The 19520-nt window shown below is 42.3% G+C and overlaps 1 long non-coding RNA gene across 1 annotated transcript in view; it reads right to left on the bottom strand.

Moving 5' to 3' along the window:
* LOC121929734 overlaps nucleotides 1–9182 on the bottom strand; it is a 38532-nt gene extending 29350 nt beyond the window's left edge. The window contains exon 1 of the long non-coding RNA XR_006103730.1: nucleotides 9104–9182. This is a non-coding gene — a long non-coding RNA (uncharacterized LOC121929734). The remainder of the gene's footprint in view (nucleotides 1–9103) is intronic.
* Nucleotides 9183–19520: the final 10338 nt, after the last annotated feature.

The raw sequence follows: 19520 nt of genomic DNA, 5'->3' as shown, positions 1-19520 counted from the left end.
TTCTTCAAGAGGAGTGATACTCAAAGTGGTGGTCTGTGGACTGGTGCCATTTTGTGAGCCATTGGCTGCAAGTCTGGTTTCCAGGAATGAAAGCAATAATTGTAGTCAGTGGGCACAAATATGGTACCAATCCTTGACCCATTGGGTGGGAAGCTCTGAGCCAACCCCCATCAGATAGCTTCAGAAGCCCTGTGCTAGAGAACAATTTTTAGACCATATCATAGCTCTAAGAAGCCGGGAAAGCAATCTGAATACTAACTGAAGTCTAAATAGCAGAAGGAAAGTTGAGGTGAGGGTTATAGTGCTTCAACCAAGATGTCACCAACATGAGGTTTAGTATCCAAGAAAGATATTAAGGGCTTTTAAAAAAGTCTTTACACTTCATGGGAATCCTTTTAAAAGAGAACAGAAAGAAATCACTTTTGTTTGCCCTTGTCAGGTGGAGTCACATATTGGATTAGAGCCAAAACAAAGAGAACAATACAGAATGTTTCCTCGAGGTTTCCCAGCTGGACTTAAAGTTAAAAATGGTGCTATCTTTTTAAGGGCTGGTGAAAAATATAATCATTGTAGAGTAATATGGTTGCTCTGGAAGTATCCTCATTGCAGTCAAATCAAACGGAATTGCCATCTAGCCAAACAGAAAAGAAGTGTGGGACAACAGATGGTAGAACATGGAGCTAATGGCAGCTAGTGGGGTGTAATCCAGACTACAGAGTAGATATCAAAGGTGCTAAACCTATTCTTAGGCTACTATTCAGCATCTTGAAGTTTTCACTCTACACAGTTGTAGCACTATGATTCCTCTTTAATTGCCATGGCAACTTCCTATAGAATCATGAGATTGGCAGTTTAGGAAGGAAAGTTTACAGTTCTCTGCCAGAGGGCTTCTTTACTGCCCCTGACCAAACTACAAACCCCAGGACTCCATAGGATGCAACCGAATCAGTTCTAGTGGAGTCATAGTGCTACAGTTGTGTAATGTGAAAGGACTTTCAGCCCAATGCAGAGGCAGGCAACTATGGGCTTCATTCCCACTATGGTATAAAAGCAGATCGTGATTCAACACGATCCGGTTTAAACAAGCATTGTTCCCACTTAATCCAAATTGCTGAAGCGATTCAGAAAGGGGGCCATGCTTTGCACCCATTTAATCTGCATCAAAAAGACACTGTTTTTTTCTGCTCCTTTTGGGCTGAATTGATTTATTTTTGAATAAATCAATTAAGCCCAAGTGGGAACCGCCCGGCCCCCTGGCTTCCCCAGCCTCTCCACCTTGGCCTTTCCTTCTCCATCCCCGGTCTTCTTCTCGGCCTACCTCCTCCATCCTCATTCTCCACTGCATGGACTTGCCTCTCCACCACATGGCCTGGCCTTCTCCGCCATGCGGCCTGGCCTTCTGCACCTGGTCGGCCAGGCCTTCCCGCGGCCTCTCCAGCACTGGCCTTGTTCCGGTGCAAAGGTAGTGGAAACCACACTCGCTGCTGAACTGGTTTCTGGACTGAATCCAGGAATTGGTTCAGCAGTGAAGTGTGAATGAGGCCATGGTTCTCTAGAGACTAGTGAACTACAGCTCCTGTACTTTGTCACCATAGGCTGTTCTGGCTAAAGTTCATGCACGTTGCAGTCTGAAAACATCTAAACCAGCACAGAATGGTGGTGATGGAAAAGAATTTTAGATCGTTCTTAATATTAGCTATTCAGACTGCTACCTTGTTATACAATAGTCTTGTAGGATAAGACAGTGTTGTTATTCCGCATACTCCAGAGAAAGCACAGAAGCAAGGAAATTGTAGCCTGCGTAGGGTTAACATGTCAGTTTGTGGTAGAGTCAGGATTTGAACTGTGGTTATTAATTGATCAGTCTTTTTGAGTGCATCTACACAATAAAAATAGTGCAGTTTGACACCACTTTTAAGTGCTATAGCTCCATCCTATGGAATCCTGGGACTTGTAGTTTTACAGGGTGTCTAGCCTTCTCTGCCAAAGCATGGTGCCTCACAAAACTACAGATACCAGAATTCTGTAGGATGGAGCCATGGCAGTTGAAGTGGTATCAAACTGCATTGTTTCTACAATGTAGGTACACTCTTTCATGTCTCGATACTGTATCAGCATTTGCCAAGTTCATGCCCAAACAGGACTAGCAGTCTGCAATGCAGGGGCCTCCCTGTTACCATTTAGCAGGGAGGCCAGGTTGTAGGCCATCAAGTCATTTCTGACCTATGGTGACCCAAAGGCAAACCTATCATAAGGTCTTTCTGGCACAATGGGCTCAGAGGAGTGTTGCTCTTGTCGTCCTTGAAAGCAGAGAGAGCATGACTTGCCCAAGATTTGGGTTTCCATGGTTGAGCAGGGATTGGAACCCTGGTCTTTGCATCATAGTCAAACACTCAGATCACTGCTCCATGCTGGCTCTCTCTTTTAAAATACATCACTTGAAATGATAGTCACGGCAGCTGTGGCTTTTCCTGCCTGCCTTTTGTCCAGACCTTCTGCCAACTCACCCACTCTCCTGCCTGCTGAAATGAATAAGACTCCAAATGTACAATGCAGGTGGGATAGGGGGAGAGAAAGGCAGACAGGAGTATGAAGCAAGTCCTGTCTTCTCTCCAAGTGTAGCAAGTCATTTAAAGGGCAAAGGGGGGGGATTCTGGGTTTGACATGGCAGCTAATGCCAAAAGCACCCAAGCTGTTAGTACTCCAGTCCGAGGAACTGCCAAGTCCTGCAAGAACTGCAAAAGGATCAGCCTCCCAGGTGCATTCGGTGGTCAGCAGGTTGCACAGCGAGGCATGGGGGCCACCATTGAGAAAATGAGAGTGAAAATTAGAATTTCTTCCTCTTTATCATGTGAAGCATAAAGGATTTGCCATGGAGCAACAAAACAGGGACAGCAGCATGTGGCCCAGGAAGCTTTAATTTCATGCTGTCTTGTGAACTGATGGTTTCTGCAAGTGAGAACAGAGCCTCAAGTTCTGACATTTGTAGGAGGAGGAGAAAAAAGAAATAAATCTGCTCAAAACCTCTGAGTGGAAACTGGCAGCTCAATCAAAACCAAGAAACTATGGACAGCAGACTTTAAAACTCTGAGTAGAACACTATAGACATACAGATCTTTCTGTGCCAGGGCAGCTGCCTTGTATCATGTTAAATATTTCTTGACAGTTTGAATTCTCAGCTGGAGGCCATAACGTGCTCTGTCCATTATGAAAAGATGCCAGAGTTTAGAAGGAGGAAGGACTTGGTTGGGGATGAAGCATCTGTAAAGTAGAATGATGTGCATTGTTGAGAGAAATCTGATTATCATTTCTCGGAAATGCCACACTCTTGTCAAACATGGCATTATTTAACAGTGGCAGTTCCTTTTTCAGCTTTCCCCAGTAACTTCCAGGTATGTTGGACTACAGCTCCTATTACCAGCTGGATCCAGGTTATGGTCTAACATATCTGAAAGGTAGGGAAGACTGTCATATTTTCTGTCTCTTGTCTCTATCTGATCTTTTGGATACGTTTTGGAGATGCCTTGTTAATTGTTGTTACTGTGAGTAGGGAGGTAAGAATATACACAAATGTTCTTGCTGTCAGAGAATGAGAGGGGATTGACATGTTTAAAAATGTTGAAAATTGGCAACTATCAAGAGGGATGGGGTTTGGGTTTTTTGTTGTTTTGTTTTTCAGTGGGAGTGAATTTTGTTGGTGGTGTTGTTCTGTCTTTCAGTGGGAGTGAATGTTGTGCATGGTAGTTTGTGCAAAATGCAGTGTTTTCTGTACATGAATGTTTTGCGCAGACAAAATATTTGCAAACATTTTTCCAGCACATGAAAAACTGTAGTAAGCTCTTATCCAGATGGAAGAAAAGCTTTGAAATTCTTGAAGAGTGAATTAAGCAAAGATTTACATTCCTAAATGGGAATAGCCTTTGCTCAGGTAGTCCTTAGATACATAGCTTGCATGTATCTTCGTATAAAGATATTCCCCACAAGGCAGACAGCAACAAGTGGTAGTAGACTGGGCTGTAGTAACCTGGGCCCCTGCCACAAGCAGATGAGTTTTGGTGTCTTTGTTAGCAAAATAGCCAAATGTTAACAATTGTCCAGTGACCTGAAAGAGTTAATGAGTTGGATACCTTTTACATTTGCTTTGGGAAAAGATATGAAGGCTGAGAATGGGTTGGGAGAGTTCATTTTTCTCTGTTGCTAACCTGCTTGTACAATTCTTATAGTTTTTTTGGAGTGGGGGGAGATGGCTCACACTTTCAAACTTTGATTTTCTTTGTTTGCTTCTGCACTATGGCACTATGGCACAATACAGACAGCCGAAAACCGGTTTTTCTTCCAAAGGGAAGCCACAGCCGCCAAACTGTGCGGCTTCCCTCTGGCGAAAAAAGAACCAGTGAAAGCAGATTCTTTTAAAGCTGCAGGGGTGGTGTAACAAGTGCGCTGGTGGTGCACTGGTTACGTAAGCACTATGCAGCAACGTGCAGATGCCATGCGGCGCTTACATAACAATTGTGGTGCCCATATATACAGGGGGCCGCTGTTATTATGCCGCCACCATGTACTAGGGTTGCGGGGCGTGCGATCGCTCATGGTGGCGCAGTAGGAGCCTTGGTGGCGCAGTGGTTAAATGCCTGTACTGCAGCCACTCACTCACAAACCATAAGTTTGTGAGTTCAATACCAGCGAAAGGGCTCAAGCTCAACTCAGGCTTGCATCCTTCCGAAGTCACTAAAATGAGTACCCAGATTGTTGGGGCAATTAGCTTACACTTTGTAAAACTGCTTAGGAAGTGCTTAAGTGCACAGATAAGCAGTATAGAAATGTACTTGCTATTGCTACGTGGCCAGGCCAGCACAAAGCGCTGGTCTGGACCGTGCCTATATAACCCTTGTGAGTCCCTTTCGTTGGCTTCAGCTTCATGGAAGATCGGGGGGAGGGCACTCCAGCCCAGATACTTCTTATATGTGCAATGATGGGGATTTGATTTGGTTGCTGGTGGAGGGATAAGTCTGGACAAAATTTGTTTGGCAGCCTAATTTTACCATTGGCTCTGAGGAGATGTGGGACCATATCAGCAAAAGAGTTCAAATGATTCTGTGCTGTGTGCCATCTGCTGCATCATTTATCATCGAGGAAGTTTATACTACAGCAATAATGTGTATCAGGGTCTAGTACCAAAAGATCCTTTGGAGAGGTCTGGAATTACACTAGTTCTGGAGCAAGTCATGGGCCAATAGCAGAAGGAAAAGGCTTAAATATCTCTTCAGCAAGGCAGCCATGATTTCTTCCTCATTCACATACAACCCATGCCCACATGCACCCAACTGTTGCTCGTTTTAGAAAATTGTCTTGTATGTTTGTAGAATAAAACATTATATTGATTTCCCCCCTTTTTGTTTTTATTCCCATCCTTGTTTTATCTTAGTATGTAAAGGGATCTTGTAGTGTCTTTGAGACTAACTAAGGCCTTGTCTGCATGAGCAAAAGACCTCATGCTCACCCCAACACCAGTGCTGTTTATTTCCATGATGCACAGTGAGATCCAATTAAATACAATGAGTTTTCTTGGTTAATATGACTTTGTCCTAGAGTAAGCAAAGTCGCAAGAAGCCCTGGTGTTTCCCTGAAACCCCAGGGATACCACAGTGATTTTTGTTGTCCAAACAGCTGGATTTATGCCTGTTCGCAAGCTAGGCACCCTGCTATCCCCCTTCCCTGGCTGCAGTTTCTAGTGGTGGCTTATATGTGGAAGAGCTCTCACAGATCAGAAACCACAAACAAATGTTTCATTCTATGTCAAGGTGCAGTTCATAGAGTTCACACACTACACTGAGATACAAATGTCAATGGATGAGAAATCAAATTATGTACATGCATCTATGAATCCGCCCTGGGAATCTAGGCCTAACAGTATGTAGTAGAGTCCTGGTTTATATTGTTTAGCTGCACATGCGATGGAATCATCTCAACCTGCTTTTAAATCATTCAGATTGGGGTGGGTTTAAACCATTCTCGACTTTTGTCAGCATAATATGTTTAGAAATGGTAGACCCTCTCACTGTTTTTCCAATCAGGCCCTTTAGAAGATTCTGGTAAGACTGAAACAGGACTAATTTGACAGACAGACATGTCATTGAATTAAGAAAACACAATGGAGAGAAAAGCAAGAGCTGGCAAAGGCGAGCTGAGGCAGAATGGAGCATGGAAAGAGTGGAGGAAGGGCAGCTGGGATGACGTCAGTTCAGCTGCTTATCTAATATTCTTTATTACTGCCAATTTGCAATAAAAAGAGGTTAGTGGAGTTGGAAAACAAATGACAGTCAGTCTTCCTGTCAGCCCTATTTAAGTCCTGAGGAGTTTTGTCTCTGAAATAAGAGGTTACTGGCAGGCAGCTGCAAAAGCTTTGGGGCTGGTGGCCTAGAGGCAATATGTGGAAGTGCACCTCTCCAGCCCCCCATGTCCCTCTTATTTCCCCACTGCAATGCCAGGAAGCCCCACGTATGTGCATGTGCATACATACATCCCCCCTCCCTGTCATGGATGGAGGCAGGAGGGAAGACAGCAAAATCCTTCTCTCTGAATGGTCAAAGACCAGTAGAATTGTTGCCACTGAGTTCTTCATCGCCTTGCTTCTTCTTCCATTGCAGTGATGGGTTGGGAGATGCAAGAGCCTTCTGATAGGACTGGTTAGCTCCCTTCCCAGTCCCGGTGCTAAGAAAATGAAAAACTGATCTTGTTTTGGTTTGGTTTAATGCAACCAGCCTGGATCAAACAGTATGAAGGCCCCAAAAGAGGAGTTCCTAGCCCTTCTGGTTCAGCCGTCTTGCAGCATAGAGCTTCCCTACTTCTCAAATGAAATAGTACTTGCCCACTTACCACAAAATGGAAGAACAGTGTCCAGATTGTTAGTCACCAGTGTGTTTGCCTTTCCAATGTTGTCCTAAAGATATTATATCTAGAAACAAATCCCATGCCCAGTATCCCTGATACTGATACAGTCAGCTCTCCAGTAAGCGTGCTTAAAACTGTTGCCTTTTTAAATTTACTTATTTAGTTGATTAATGCCTGAAGTTTTATTGTTAAAAAGAACAAACAACCAATACCATCCATGCCTAGTCTATGCACATGACTCTTTCTCTCTTACAGGCCAATTGCAATGCAAAGTAGGGCGGAAGAGAGAAGGAACAGGAAAAGAAGCAAATTTAGGCACAAAGATGTTTAAAAGTTTAATGTATAAGAGGAATGGCTTCCTCCAGATGACATTCTATCAGAGGATGAGCCACATAGGAGTAGATCCATGATGACCATGGGGAAGCAGTTCTATCAGCAGAAGAACTTAATTGGATTCCACTCCTAATCTTCATCATTAATCAGAATAGAGTCAAAGATGGTGTATGTGTAACTGCATTTGCTCATGCTCATCCCTAGCTATCTTTGCTTTTACAGTTTCTCTGGCTCCAACCCATTCTTTCTCTGGTGTGTAAAAATTTATTTTTTTTATAGCTGGGTTTGGGACTTTTTTTTTAAAGATGTAATTTGTAGTTCATTGTTCAATATTTTGTTCAGGATAACTCATTGGTCTTTTCCATTGCGCACTTTTTTAAATACAAAAAACCAAATTTGTCATTGATTTTTATACCAATGCTTTAATTTTTTAGTTACTTTAGTTATTTTTACTTGTCATTTGTCGGTATGTAGACTGAAGTCATTTCCAACCTTTGGAGACCCTAAGGTGAACCTATCATGGGGTTTTCTTGGCACGATTTATTCAGAAGAGGTTTGCCAATGCCTTCCCTTGATGCAGAGCGCATGTGACTTGCCCAAGATCACCCAGTGGCTTTCATGGTCGAGCTTGGAATCAAACCCTGGCCTTCAGAGTTATAGGAGATTATCACACAGCATTTTCCTAATGGGCTGGGCACAGGATGTAACCTGAACATAACAAATGTTATCACACAGCCCCGTTCTCGTTCAGTACTCATCCTGCACCCAGTCCAGCCTTCTCCTGTTCCATTCATAGCTGACATGACTGCTTTCTGGCCGTTCCAGGTGATGTGTGTGCAATAATTCTACCGGTCTCAATCCGTCCTTGTGTTCTGATTGGTCAGGACTACTTCCTCCGCACCCATCTTAGAACATCCCCAAAGTCTACTCTTCTTCCGGTGGTGACATGAGAAGGGTGACACAAGTAATTTTATTCCCCCCCCCATTGTTTTCATTTTTTTTAAAAAAATATTGCAATTATGGCGCTGTGTTAATGATAAAAACAATGCATGTTCCTAACCAAAACATATTGTGGGCATTCCTTCAAATATCAGCATGGGAGGAGGGGGGGTTGCAGTACTACAAGCTTCACAGCAGCAGCACACATGCGCAAAAAAGGGGTCACATTACAAACAACTTGATTGCCATTACTGCTAGAACAGCAAAAGGTGTGTGATGGCGTTCGTTGTAATTATGTTAACATTGCGCTATTCTGAGTCAAATGCGATAACACCTATTCCATATTGTTAGTTTACAGAGCATTTCTGGGACGTGATCGGAACTTTATGGACACTAGTGTAATAATCTCCATTGTCCAACACTCAAACCACTACGCCACGCTGACTCTCTCTTTTTTATATATGCTTAACCATTATAAAAAAAAGGACGGTGGTAAACAAAAATCCACCACTGACCTTATCATCCCAGCACTTGCACTTTAAAAGTAACTTTTTAAAAAGTAACAAGTAGTAATGTTGCTTTTAACATGCAAAATGCTGGGATGATTATGCCATTAAGCCTTTGTTGCCTCCAAAATGTAATATGTTGCCCCTCCAAATAATGATTCTACCTCCCCACTGAAATTTTTCTTCGGTCCCAAAATTTGTAGCATTGCAGACAGTGAGACGCTGAAAATTGTTGACACCTAGAACTGTTATATTACTTGTATTTGCATTCCCTTGTTTACTTTGCCTGTCCCTTTTCTTTACATGCCTAAGCCATATTTCCAGATAGTCAAATGAAGTTTTAAGTTAACAGTGCTTGAAAACAATGCAATGGAGGAAGATTTCATGGAGGGTGGGCAGAATTCTTCTTTGGAGGGGCAACATTTTCAACTTACCTCTTCCCCGCTGTAGCTACACCCTGGGAAACATCATTACTTGTAGCACATTAGTTCCAAGTGCTGTTTGTGAGGCAAGTCCTTCTCTCATTTCCTTCAAATGTCTCCTCAGAACTAAGCTTTGCTGTGACACAGAACAGAAGCTCCTATTCAATTCATTAACTCACTATAAGATAGGCAGTAATTCAGCGGAGGAGCACATGTGACTTGACTTGAAACTATTGCATCTTTCTTCTCTATTTTCCCTGCCATTCCTTTCCCCTTCCATCAGTGACTTTTCCCACCCATGTCAGTTTTTAAACTGCAAACTCCTAAGGATAGGAATGTGTAGCTTTGTACTGTCTAGACTGCCATGTACACTGACCGTGTTATCTAAATAATAAATTGAGAATAATTAGAATACACCTGAGCTTTTCCTCACACGTGCTTTAAAACATACTTATTCCTGTGGGAGCCAAACAATTTGTGCTAGAGCCTCAGTATTCACCTGCCACAGTCGAATGGAAAATAGTGCCACAGGAAGGGAGATATAGATCTCAGGCAAAATGTGTTTCTGATCACCAGGTGTTTCTTTTCTGTATCAGAATAGAAACCTGTTACAGACAGCCAAAATAAAGCTGCTTCGAGTCACAGTGGAGGTATGGTGTTTCAATGATGCATGCGTCCTAAGAGTCCAGAAGCCACACCAAAGCCACGTTCCAGTCCTTAGGGCTGGAGCGTGGCTTTGGTGCGACTTCTGGACTCTTAGGATGCATGCGTCATTGAAACACCATACCTCCACTGTGACTCGAAGCAGCTTTATTTTGGCTGTCTGTAACAGGCTTCAGACAACAATCCTTTTGCACTCAGACTTTCCCTCCACAGCCCATCAATTCTTCATGCTAGCATCTAATTAAGGAAGATGCAAGCAGTTTTTGTTACTGTTAAACCATTGCAAGTTGAAAATCATTTCTGATCTACTGCAAATCATCTGGAGATCTACTGGTAAACCTCTGTCTAATGTCTGTCTGCCCTTCCTATAAAGCACCATGTGCACTAACAGTGATAATAAAGTGAGACGGGAGGATCACAAGAAGGATTAATAACCTTTGCCATATACTTTGCACTAAAGGTAAACCTTTCTCCTTTGACAAGGTTATCAAGTCACGTCCAGCTGAAGGGGCAGTGCTCATCTCCATTACTAAACCAAAGAGCCAGCATTGTCAAAGACAATTCTGTGATCATGTGGCCAGCATGATTGCACAGAAAGTTGCTACCTTCCCACCAAAGTGGTACCTATTTATTTACTTGCACTTTTACATGCTTTTGAACTGTTAGATTAGCAGAAGCTGGGACTAGTGATAGGAACTCAGTCCATCACATGGCGTTTGTGCCTCGAACTGCCAACCTTGTAATCATCAGAGTCAGCATCTTAACCACTGAGCCACACTTCCCTGTATACTTTGCACTGTGTATGGTTTATTTGTGCCTTTGACTGAACTCACTGGCAAATAAGATGACTAAAAGTATGTCATGTCTGAGTTTTCCAACCATTTCTTTTTCACATTAACATCATTCATCATTGATGTATATCTTTGAATACCTTGAAGATCTCTGATTTTTGGATAGACCTCCAACAATGAAGATTCAACATTGTTACTGTGTTTGTAATTGCTGTGACCAATTAGTTACCCCAGTAGTTTTCAAAATGTGGGGCAGGACCCCCCTGGGGGGGGGGCTTGAGAGTTGCTGAAGGAGGTGTGTAAGACTTGGAGGGCCTGATTTTCCTCCTCCTCCTCTTCCCAAACTTTTTTTCCTGTACCAGAAGAAAAAGGTAAGGAGGATGCTTGGAACCTTTCCCTGAGGGAGGAGGAGAAGGAGCAGAGCTATTTCCTTATAAAAATGTTAATACTGTATATGAATATCCATGAACCTGTGAACAAAAATACACACACTAAACAAACAGAATATTTTTATTCATCTACTAGATTGAGTGCGGGAAGGGGTGACGTCTGCATGCAGATGTAAAGAGGGTCACACAAGTAAAAAGTCTGAGAACTACTGTGTGACCCAATAGCCAGCCTTCCAGCGGGAAGTGTCTCTCTTCTTAAGTCGGCTGATCCTTGGACAACAGGCCCACAGACTGCCATTAAGGCTATAGTTAAAGCAGTGGTTCTCAACCTTCCTAATGCTGTGACTCACAGGTTGGGAACTGCAAAGGAGTCACAACCCACAGATTGCTGCACTAGAGTATTATAAATTATGGTGCCAACCCTGGCGACCCCTGTGAAAGGATCATTCAGCCCCCAAAGGGATTGTGACCCACAGGTTGAGAGCCACTGAGTTAAAATATTACCAACTTGATAGAACCTGCCACAGCTTGTATTCCATTGGCATAGCCTTCTAGAGTCAAGGGTAACCATGGGCCCGTACAGAGAGGCCAAAATAAAGCTGCTTCGGGTCTCTTTGGAGGTATGCTGTTTAAATGAGACACACATCTTAAGAGGACAGAAACTGTGCCAAAGCTGCACTCCAGTCCTTAGGACTGGAGCTTGGCTTTGGCATGGCTTCCGGGCTCTTAGGACGCATGCATCATTTAAATAGCATTCCTCCAAAGTGACCCAAAGCAGCTTTATTTTGGCCTCTCTGTATGGGCCCCATGTTAAGAGAGGAAACTGAGACTTTATGTAGAGGATTTTTGATGGATACTTTTTAATAAGTAGGTGCACACATAAAAAGCATAATGTATGAATAAGCCATTGTATCCATGCTATGGAGTAACATTTTTTTCCATTGCTATTGTGCTTCTGTGAGATTCACTAGGATTGCTGCTTCTCTTTGCAATATTTTCTCCTATAGCCATATTAAAGGCTATGCAAAATTGTAGCAGGCGGGGGTGTAGAATTTTTTTCTGAATGAGTATGTAGAGAGATTTTGTCTCAAAAGTGCTACAAGATCTCTGTAGATACTGATTCTACAGACTAACATGGCTATATCTTTGAAATAGCATTCATTTCTTGGCTACATTCCCAGAAGCCGATAACGGGCCCAACTTGCTTCTCCCATCTTTGCTGCTTCAGACTCATTAAGTTTGTATTGCTAGATGGGTGACAACTTTATTATAGAAACTGACCTGTTTCTATAATTGATATTTTTGTAGCAAATATGCTTTCAGATCGCTCTTTGGAGTGCACAGTCCCCAACCCCTACAAAAATTGACTATCCTTTGTTTGGTTAATCTAGCATAATAAATTCATGGGTATATCACACCTCCAGATGGTGTCACTGAATATGGGAACACTCAAGACATGAATTAACCAACCAACCTGTGCTGGAAGTCAGAACCTGATTAAATATTACAGGATTCTTCTGGTGGCCCGAGCATATACTAGGACTAAGGGAAAGTTGTTAGAATCATAGAATTGGAAGAGACCACAATGGCCATCCAGTCCAACCCCATTCTGCCATGCAGAAAATCTCAAAGCATCCCCAACAGATGGCCATCCAGCCTCTGCTTAAAGACCTCCAAGGAAGGAGATTCCACTAGACTCCGAGGGAGTGTGTTCCACTGTCAAACAGCCCTTACTGTCAGGAAGTTCCTCCTAATGTTGAGCTGGAATCTCTTTTCCTGGAGCTTGCATCCATTGCTCTGTGTCCTATTCTTCAGCAGCAGAAAACAAGCTAGCTCTCTCCTCAATATGACATCCCTTTAAGTTAGTGGTTCCCAACCTGTGGGTCAGGACCCCTTTGGGGGTCGAATGACCCTTTCATGGGGGTCGCCTAAGACCATTGGAAAACACCTATTTAATTACAGTTATGAAGTAGCAACAAAAATAATTTCATGGGTTTGGGTAACTACAACATGAGGAACTGTATTAAAGGGTAATGGCATTAGGAAGGTTGGGAACCACTGCTTTAAGTATTTAAACAGGGCTGTCATATCACCTCTTAACACTGTATCAATTCAAACAAGGTTTAGGCATTTCACCTCATATCTAGCTCATCCACTACTGATCTTTCCTAGGAGCAGAGAAAGCAAGATGAAGCCAATCTGAGGTTGCCTAGGTCTAATCCCTATTCAAGAGCATGAGACAAGAACTGACAGGGTCTTTCTGATATTCCAGGAAGGGTCAATGACAGCTGATGGGGTTTTCATTTGAACTTTAAAGGAGCAATCCATAGTACAGAACCTGTTTGGAGAATTAAAATTCTCCGCCTTGAATAGCTCATTTACAACAAAGGGAATGTTGCACCAGTGAATAGCTCATCTATTCCAATATCTCTCCTTTGCTGGATTGATCTCTTTCTGGTTCAGCACAGTTTCCTTTTGGGTCTACTCCTACACTGTCAGGTTGAGGAGGGATTTATACTCAAACTACTAAGGAATGGTCGGAGAGAAGGGCAAGTGTGCCATTTTGGCCACTGTTGCACCCCATCCAAATACTAGCCAAAGCTGGCCCTGCTTAGGTTCTAAGATCACATGGGATCTGGTGTCTTTGGCAGTATTTAGCAAGAGGTTTTTCTTCTGTTCACCAACATTGCCTGATAAACACTGTCATTTAAATGCTTCGGTTTGTCTAGTTTACCTCCCATTTTTCTAACTGCACATTATCATTTTTCTGACCGAAAAGTGTACTGTAGTTGGATGCTTAAAAAACAAAAGGCCCTTACCTTAGAAATTTTAAGGGGTGGGAAAATAGCTGCCTGCACAGAGAACCCCCTAAAAATGGAAATTAAATTCTGCATACATTTTTATAGGTTCCAACTATCTATATCTGTCAAAGAAAGTACCTGTTTCTTTATTCCTCCAAGGCCTTCGTAAATTGCCATTGATTTTAAGGAATAACTTGTTAAAAGAAGCTAAAATCCACAGCTAAGTATTACTAAGGCTACCTAAAATGCCACAGAAGCATGCAGACTCTCCAGAACACTTCATTAGGCTAAGTGGTGCAAAAAGCAAGGGATGGAATAAAGAAACATAAACGTGGGGAAAAAAATAAGCCAGATGTTATGGCCTTGAGGTTTGCAGTTTAAACCAGAATTGAGATTCTGAGGCTGAATGAATCATTCACTGGTGCTGTTGCAGGAATTTAGATTATGCCCACCAATCCATTCTGGGAGGAGAAAATACAAAGGCCAATCACCATTTGTAAAAACAAAAAGGCTAAGTGTAGACTAGTTCAATCTCTTGTCTTGGTCAAATTATAACTTGCAAACACAGGGCAGAGAAACACAATGTTCTTTATAATAGCAAAACTGAAGATCAATTTTAGGTGGCACTCTAGTTTAAAAAAATTCAATTGAAACCAAAATGCGAGTATCGTGTAGAAGTGCTCTTGTTTAAGTTTCAGCACTCTTTTCAAGATCTGAGTGGATGTATGTAACGTGTTGGTGCTAGTACACAGATAAGTAGGGATGTCAAGTCTGGGATGGGGTGAGGGTTAGTAGGAACGATATGAGAGTCAAGGTACATAGGAGAGTCAATACCCTCTCACAGTCACTGTAGTTGCATGACCTGACATAAACCAATACAACAAACATTTGCACACAGTACAAATACCACCTTACACCTCTGTGGCTGTGTAATGGGCGTCCTGGTTCTCCAAATTGATTTCAGTTTGGATTAAAACAGGTATGTGTGGTAGTAACGGGGTCAAACTGGGGCAGGGATACTGTGCAGCGCAGCGGTCGTTTTGGCCATCCACTGTATCCTCAGCACTCTTCTCCAGCACCACGTCTCAAATGAGATGATTTTCTTTCTTCTTTGCTATTCCGTCCTCACATCTGTACATGGTGATGTGGAATGCAATGGCTTGGGAGATTCTGACTTTAGTGCTCAGTTGTATATCTTTGCACTTTAGGATCTTGTCTAGTTCTTTCATCACCGTCCTTCCCATTCCTAGTCTTGTTCTGATTTCTTAACTGCAGTCTCTATTCTGGTCAGTATTTCATCAAATTTATGAGAAATCTTTCACTATTTTGATTTCCTCATTGTCTAGGTTGAATTTATGTAGCTCCTCCATGGTCATTGTTTGTGTTTTCTTTATATTGAAAGTAAGCCTTGCTTTGCACTTTCTTCTTTAATTTTCCTTAGTAATTGTTCCAGGTTTATGATATTTTTCATTAAGTAGTATGGTGTCATTTGTCTATCTTAGGGGTGAAACACATGGGCAAAATAAAGTGGGTTCCAGCCACTTTGAAGTTGAGATGTTTAGATGATGCACACCGCAAAAGCGGCTGGGTACAGGCCAAAGCTGTACTCCAGAGCTAAAAACCGGAGCCAAAAGAAGTCCAAGTCAGAAAATGAACATCTTTGCTGCTGCTCCCATCCAAATACTAACCAGAGCTGACCCTGCTTAGCTCCCTAGATCAAATTGAACGAGACGTCAAATCACCATTCAGCCATAGAAACCCAGTGTGTGACCTTGAAGAAGTCATACTCTCTCAGCCTAACTGCTTTATCACACTGGGGGCAAACGGGATTTAAATGAGAGTTAAACTAGAGAAAACCAGGAAATGTCATGTGATAAAGTAATAAGAGGAAGGCAACAGCAAACCTTTATAAATAAATCTTGCCAAGAAAATCCTAGAATAGTGTTGCCAGAAATCAGAACAACTCAAACAACCTAGATAAACCCAGAGCTTCAGAACATAACGACTTAGTCAAAACAATGAACTTCCACAAGTGAATTTGCTGCCATATTTTTCACCAAATTACTGTTTCTAGAGGTTTTTCAAAAGGAGACCCATGTAGAGTGTGTTACAGCAAAGTAATATGGAAAGAAGGAGAGTATGAATGACAGTGGCAGGATCTTCTTTTATAGATAGTGCGCCAGCCGAAGCTGGAAAAGCCATTCCTCTCAAACAGTGCTATATCTAGCAAGAAGATTGTATCAAGAAGTGTCTCCAAAATGCAACCCTGATCTTTCAGAGAATGTGGAAGCAAGACAGATTGTGCACCTAATCCTGAGTCAGGGAATTATCATCAGTACACCTGTCTTGCCAGGATTGAGCTTGTTTTGCCCCATCAGGTTCCTCAGAGCTTCCAGACAACTGTTCTGTTACCACTGCCATTTTCCAAACATCAGATGAAAATGTGAGGAGGGGAAAGGTATCATCTGCATACTAATAATTTCATAGTCCAGATCCCTGGATGACCTTTCCCCTATCCCATTTTCCTGATTAAACTTGTCTTTGTTCCATCCCTTGCATTCTCTAAAGCACAATACAGAAGTATTGCACAGGTGTCTGCATGCTTTGTCCATCACTGCAGATACAATTCAGGGATAAGTGGTGGTTTTTAATCAGGAAAATAGCATGGGGCTATGATCCCTATCTTAATAAGTCTTTAATATGTCCTCCCTCATACCATCTGACTTCTCAGAGCTTGGAAAAATTACTTTTTGGACTACAATCCCCAGAATCCCCAAGCCAGCATGGCCAGTACCACTATTGGCACTTTATAGAAACGATATGAAACCCTAATTTTGATGTGCATGTATACATTGAGCCCAGGAATAGGCAAAGTATGGCCAATGGGCCACATGCAGACTTGGAACCCACAATAATTTTCCCCCAAAACCACCCCAAATGTGCCCAAACCATAGTGGTTTGTTTTAAAAGCAAAAGAAAAGAAATCTAATAATTCACCCAGAGTTGGCAGCTGGAAGTGTCATGTTACTTCAGGTACATTGAAACATACCAGTTTGGCCCACTTGGTAGGTGTAGTGTGGAAAAATAGCCCCCTACCCCCTGCACAATGGAAGAAATGCTCATATATAAGTGTTAAACCATTGTTTCAAGCTGCAGCAGAATACAGTGGGCCCTTGGTATCCACTGGAGTTTGGTTCCAGTACCCCCCGTGGATACCCAAATCCATGTATGATCATGTCCCATTACAGTCAGTGTATGCTCAAGCCCCATAGAAAATAATGGGGCATGTGCTCATGGTGGTGCACGAGGTGCCCGGCGCAAGTACACGCCCCATTATTTCTGCTGGGGCTTGCCTTCTGCGTAAGCTCAAAGCTGCAGATGGCAAGCCCACCTATAAGGAGGACCGACTAAATATCATCCCTTATATAAAATCAATTTCATTCTCGGCGTAGCTAATGACGGCAGCGGCAGACTGCCCGCTTTAGGGCGGTCTGTAATGCGCCATAGATACTTTCAAGTAAACTGTAAATACTTATGAGAAGGCACTTTTTCATGTGATTTAATAGCCCCTTAATTTGCCAGCATATTAAAAGCATGTGAAGGTGGCAAAGCAAAGATGACAGTGAACCAGAGGTGCAGACTTGAGTCATTGACTCAGACTCAAGTTGGACTCAAGTCCCTTCAATTATTCAACTTGGACTTGACTCAGCAATAAATGTCTCTCTCACTGACTTGACTTGCAACTTGTATATTTTTAGCAACTTGATTTGCTGGCTGAACTTCATCCAGAAATGTTACGGAATGGAAAATGGTTTTCCTTCCTTAAACAATGCTTCCATTCCACTGGTTTTTGCCTACTAGTCACATGAGGGAAGCGGTGCTTTATGCCTGCCATACAAGAAGCTCCCACCTCCTATAGACCCCCACCTCAAGCCCACTGCCTAACGCATGTGCTGTTTCTCTCTGAGAAACATGTGCTGCACTTTCAGGGTGATCTTGGCTACTGCCCCCCAGAAAAGCTTTAGAAAGCTCCTCCAATGTGCAATGGGAAGATGCTGTTGAGTAGACTTCATTTTTCTAAAATGCAATCTTGATAAATTTCAATTTTTTTACCTAGGTTTGTGCACATCTTCTTGATTTCTAGTTACTGAAATTACACACAAACACTCCAGCACATCTCCTTTTTTCTGCTAAAGTTGGCTTGAGACTCGACTTGACAGTATCTTGCAAGGACTTGAGGCTTGATTTGAGACTTGAAGGCAGAGACTTGAGACTTGACTTGAAACTTGGAGTAAAAGACTTGAACACTGCAGGGAATGGATGCTAAATCATTGTGCCTCTCAGTCTGAATTTTCTGACTTCTTCTTGAGGATGAGTTGTGACAAAGAGTAATCTTTACAACTGGAAAACATCTCCAGGTTAGTGTTATGGGGGAAATGGTTTAAAATTGTGGTTTAAAAGAATAGGGAAAACTCTTACCACAGTGTAACTTTATTTGTTTTTGATCTTTTGTATGGTAAAGTTTTAGCTGTACTGTGTTTACTGAAGGGACAGAGAGAGTAAGATTTGTACTTTTTTCTCTTCTTTCTGATTTTATGTGCTACTGATCATCCAATAGACCATACACATGTGCAGGAAGGGTTTTGCTCAGAACAACAGCAATGGTGACAATAACAACACACTAACTAGTTAAATATTGTTCTGATAAGAGTAAACTAGTTAAAACAGTGGTTATCAAATGGTGGGGTCCCCAGGGAAGTGCGAAAGTTGCTCAAGGAGATGCACAAGACTTGGAGGCTCTGATCCCTCCTTCTTGCCCCACACTTTTTTATGTATAAAATTTACAGATGTATTCAGTTACATATTTAACTTACTTAAATAAAATGGCTATAATTTGAACAATGTTATTTCCTTATAAAATGTTAAAATACAAATATACACAAATATGCGAATGAAAATATGCACACTAAATAAATACAATGTTTTTTCATATACCATGTTGGGGACATGACATCTACATTTAGATGTGAAGGGGGGTCCCAAAGGTAAATGTTTGAGTACCATGGATTTAAAGCATTGCAGCAACAAAGGCCCAGAACACATGGGGCAAATAAGGAAGCACTCCCCCAAAAATAAGGACGCACACCCCCAAAGCAGCCAGAAACCACTCTCGCACTGCCAGAAGGAGTCTGCTGCCACTACAAAAAGGAGCAAAAATAATCTGGTTCCTGGAGGCACTGCCTTGGAACCGCAGCAACAGATCACTTGAGAAGCAATCTGTGCAGTTGCCACAGTCTTGGTGTGATCATGGCTGGAGTGGCCAGAGGTCACTTCTATGAGGCCTTTTACTTTGCCCCCAAGAAGAGGTTAGACTTAGAACCACTTTGTTGAAACTCATAATACCTTGAAGCCCCCAACTAGCATGACCCCTTGCCATGTTGACTGAGAGATTCTGGGATCTGTACTCCAAAAAGTAGCTTTTCCCAACTGGTCCTGATTCTGAGGCTGTAGAGAGCATCATTACAGATCACATGGAGGCCCAATGTTACTTCTAAGAAACTCAAATGATTGGGTGATATTCCAGACTTGTTGTTGTGCCACCATGAGGAGGGCTTCCATGAGCTGGCTTCTCATGTTTGTCTTTTGTTTTCCTGTTCAGAAATGCCTGCAGTTACACCACCTGTCAAAAAGGGAAGCTAGTCCCAGAGATAAACCAGAAGAACAAGCCCTCTGAAGAAAGTAACTAAATAGGGGCTTGTCTTCCCACAAATCAGGGGTGAGCATC

The sequence above is a fragment of the Sceloporus undulatus genome, chromosome 4, assembly GCF_019175285.1.
Source record: "Sceloporus undulatus isolate JIND9_A2432 ecotype Alabama chromosome 4, SceUnd_v1.1, whole genome shotgun sequence".
Taxonomy (NCBI): Eukaryota; Metazoa; Chordata; class Lepidosauria; order Squamata; family Phrynosomatidae; genus Sceloporus; species Sceloporus undulatus.
Note: the sequence above shows the minus strand (reverse complement) of the source record. Positions and strands in the feature narration are given on the sequence as shown.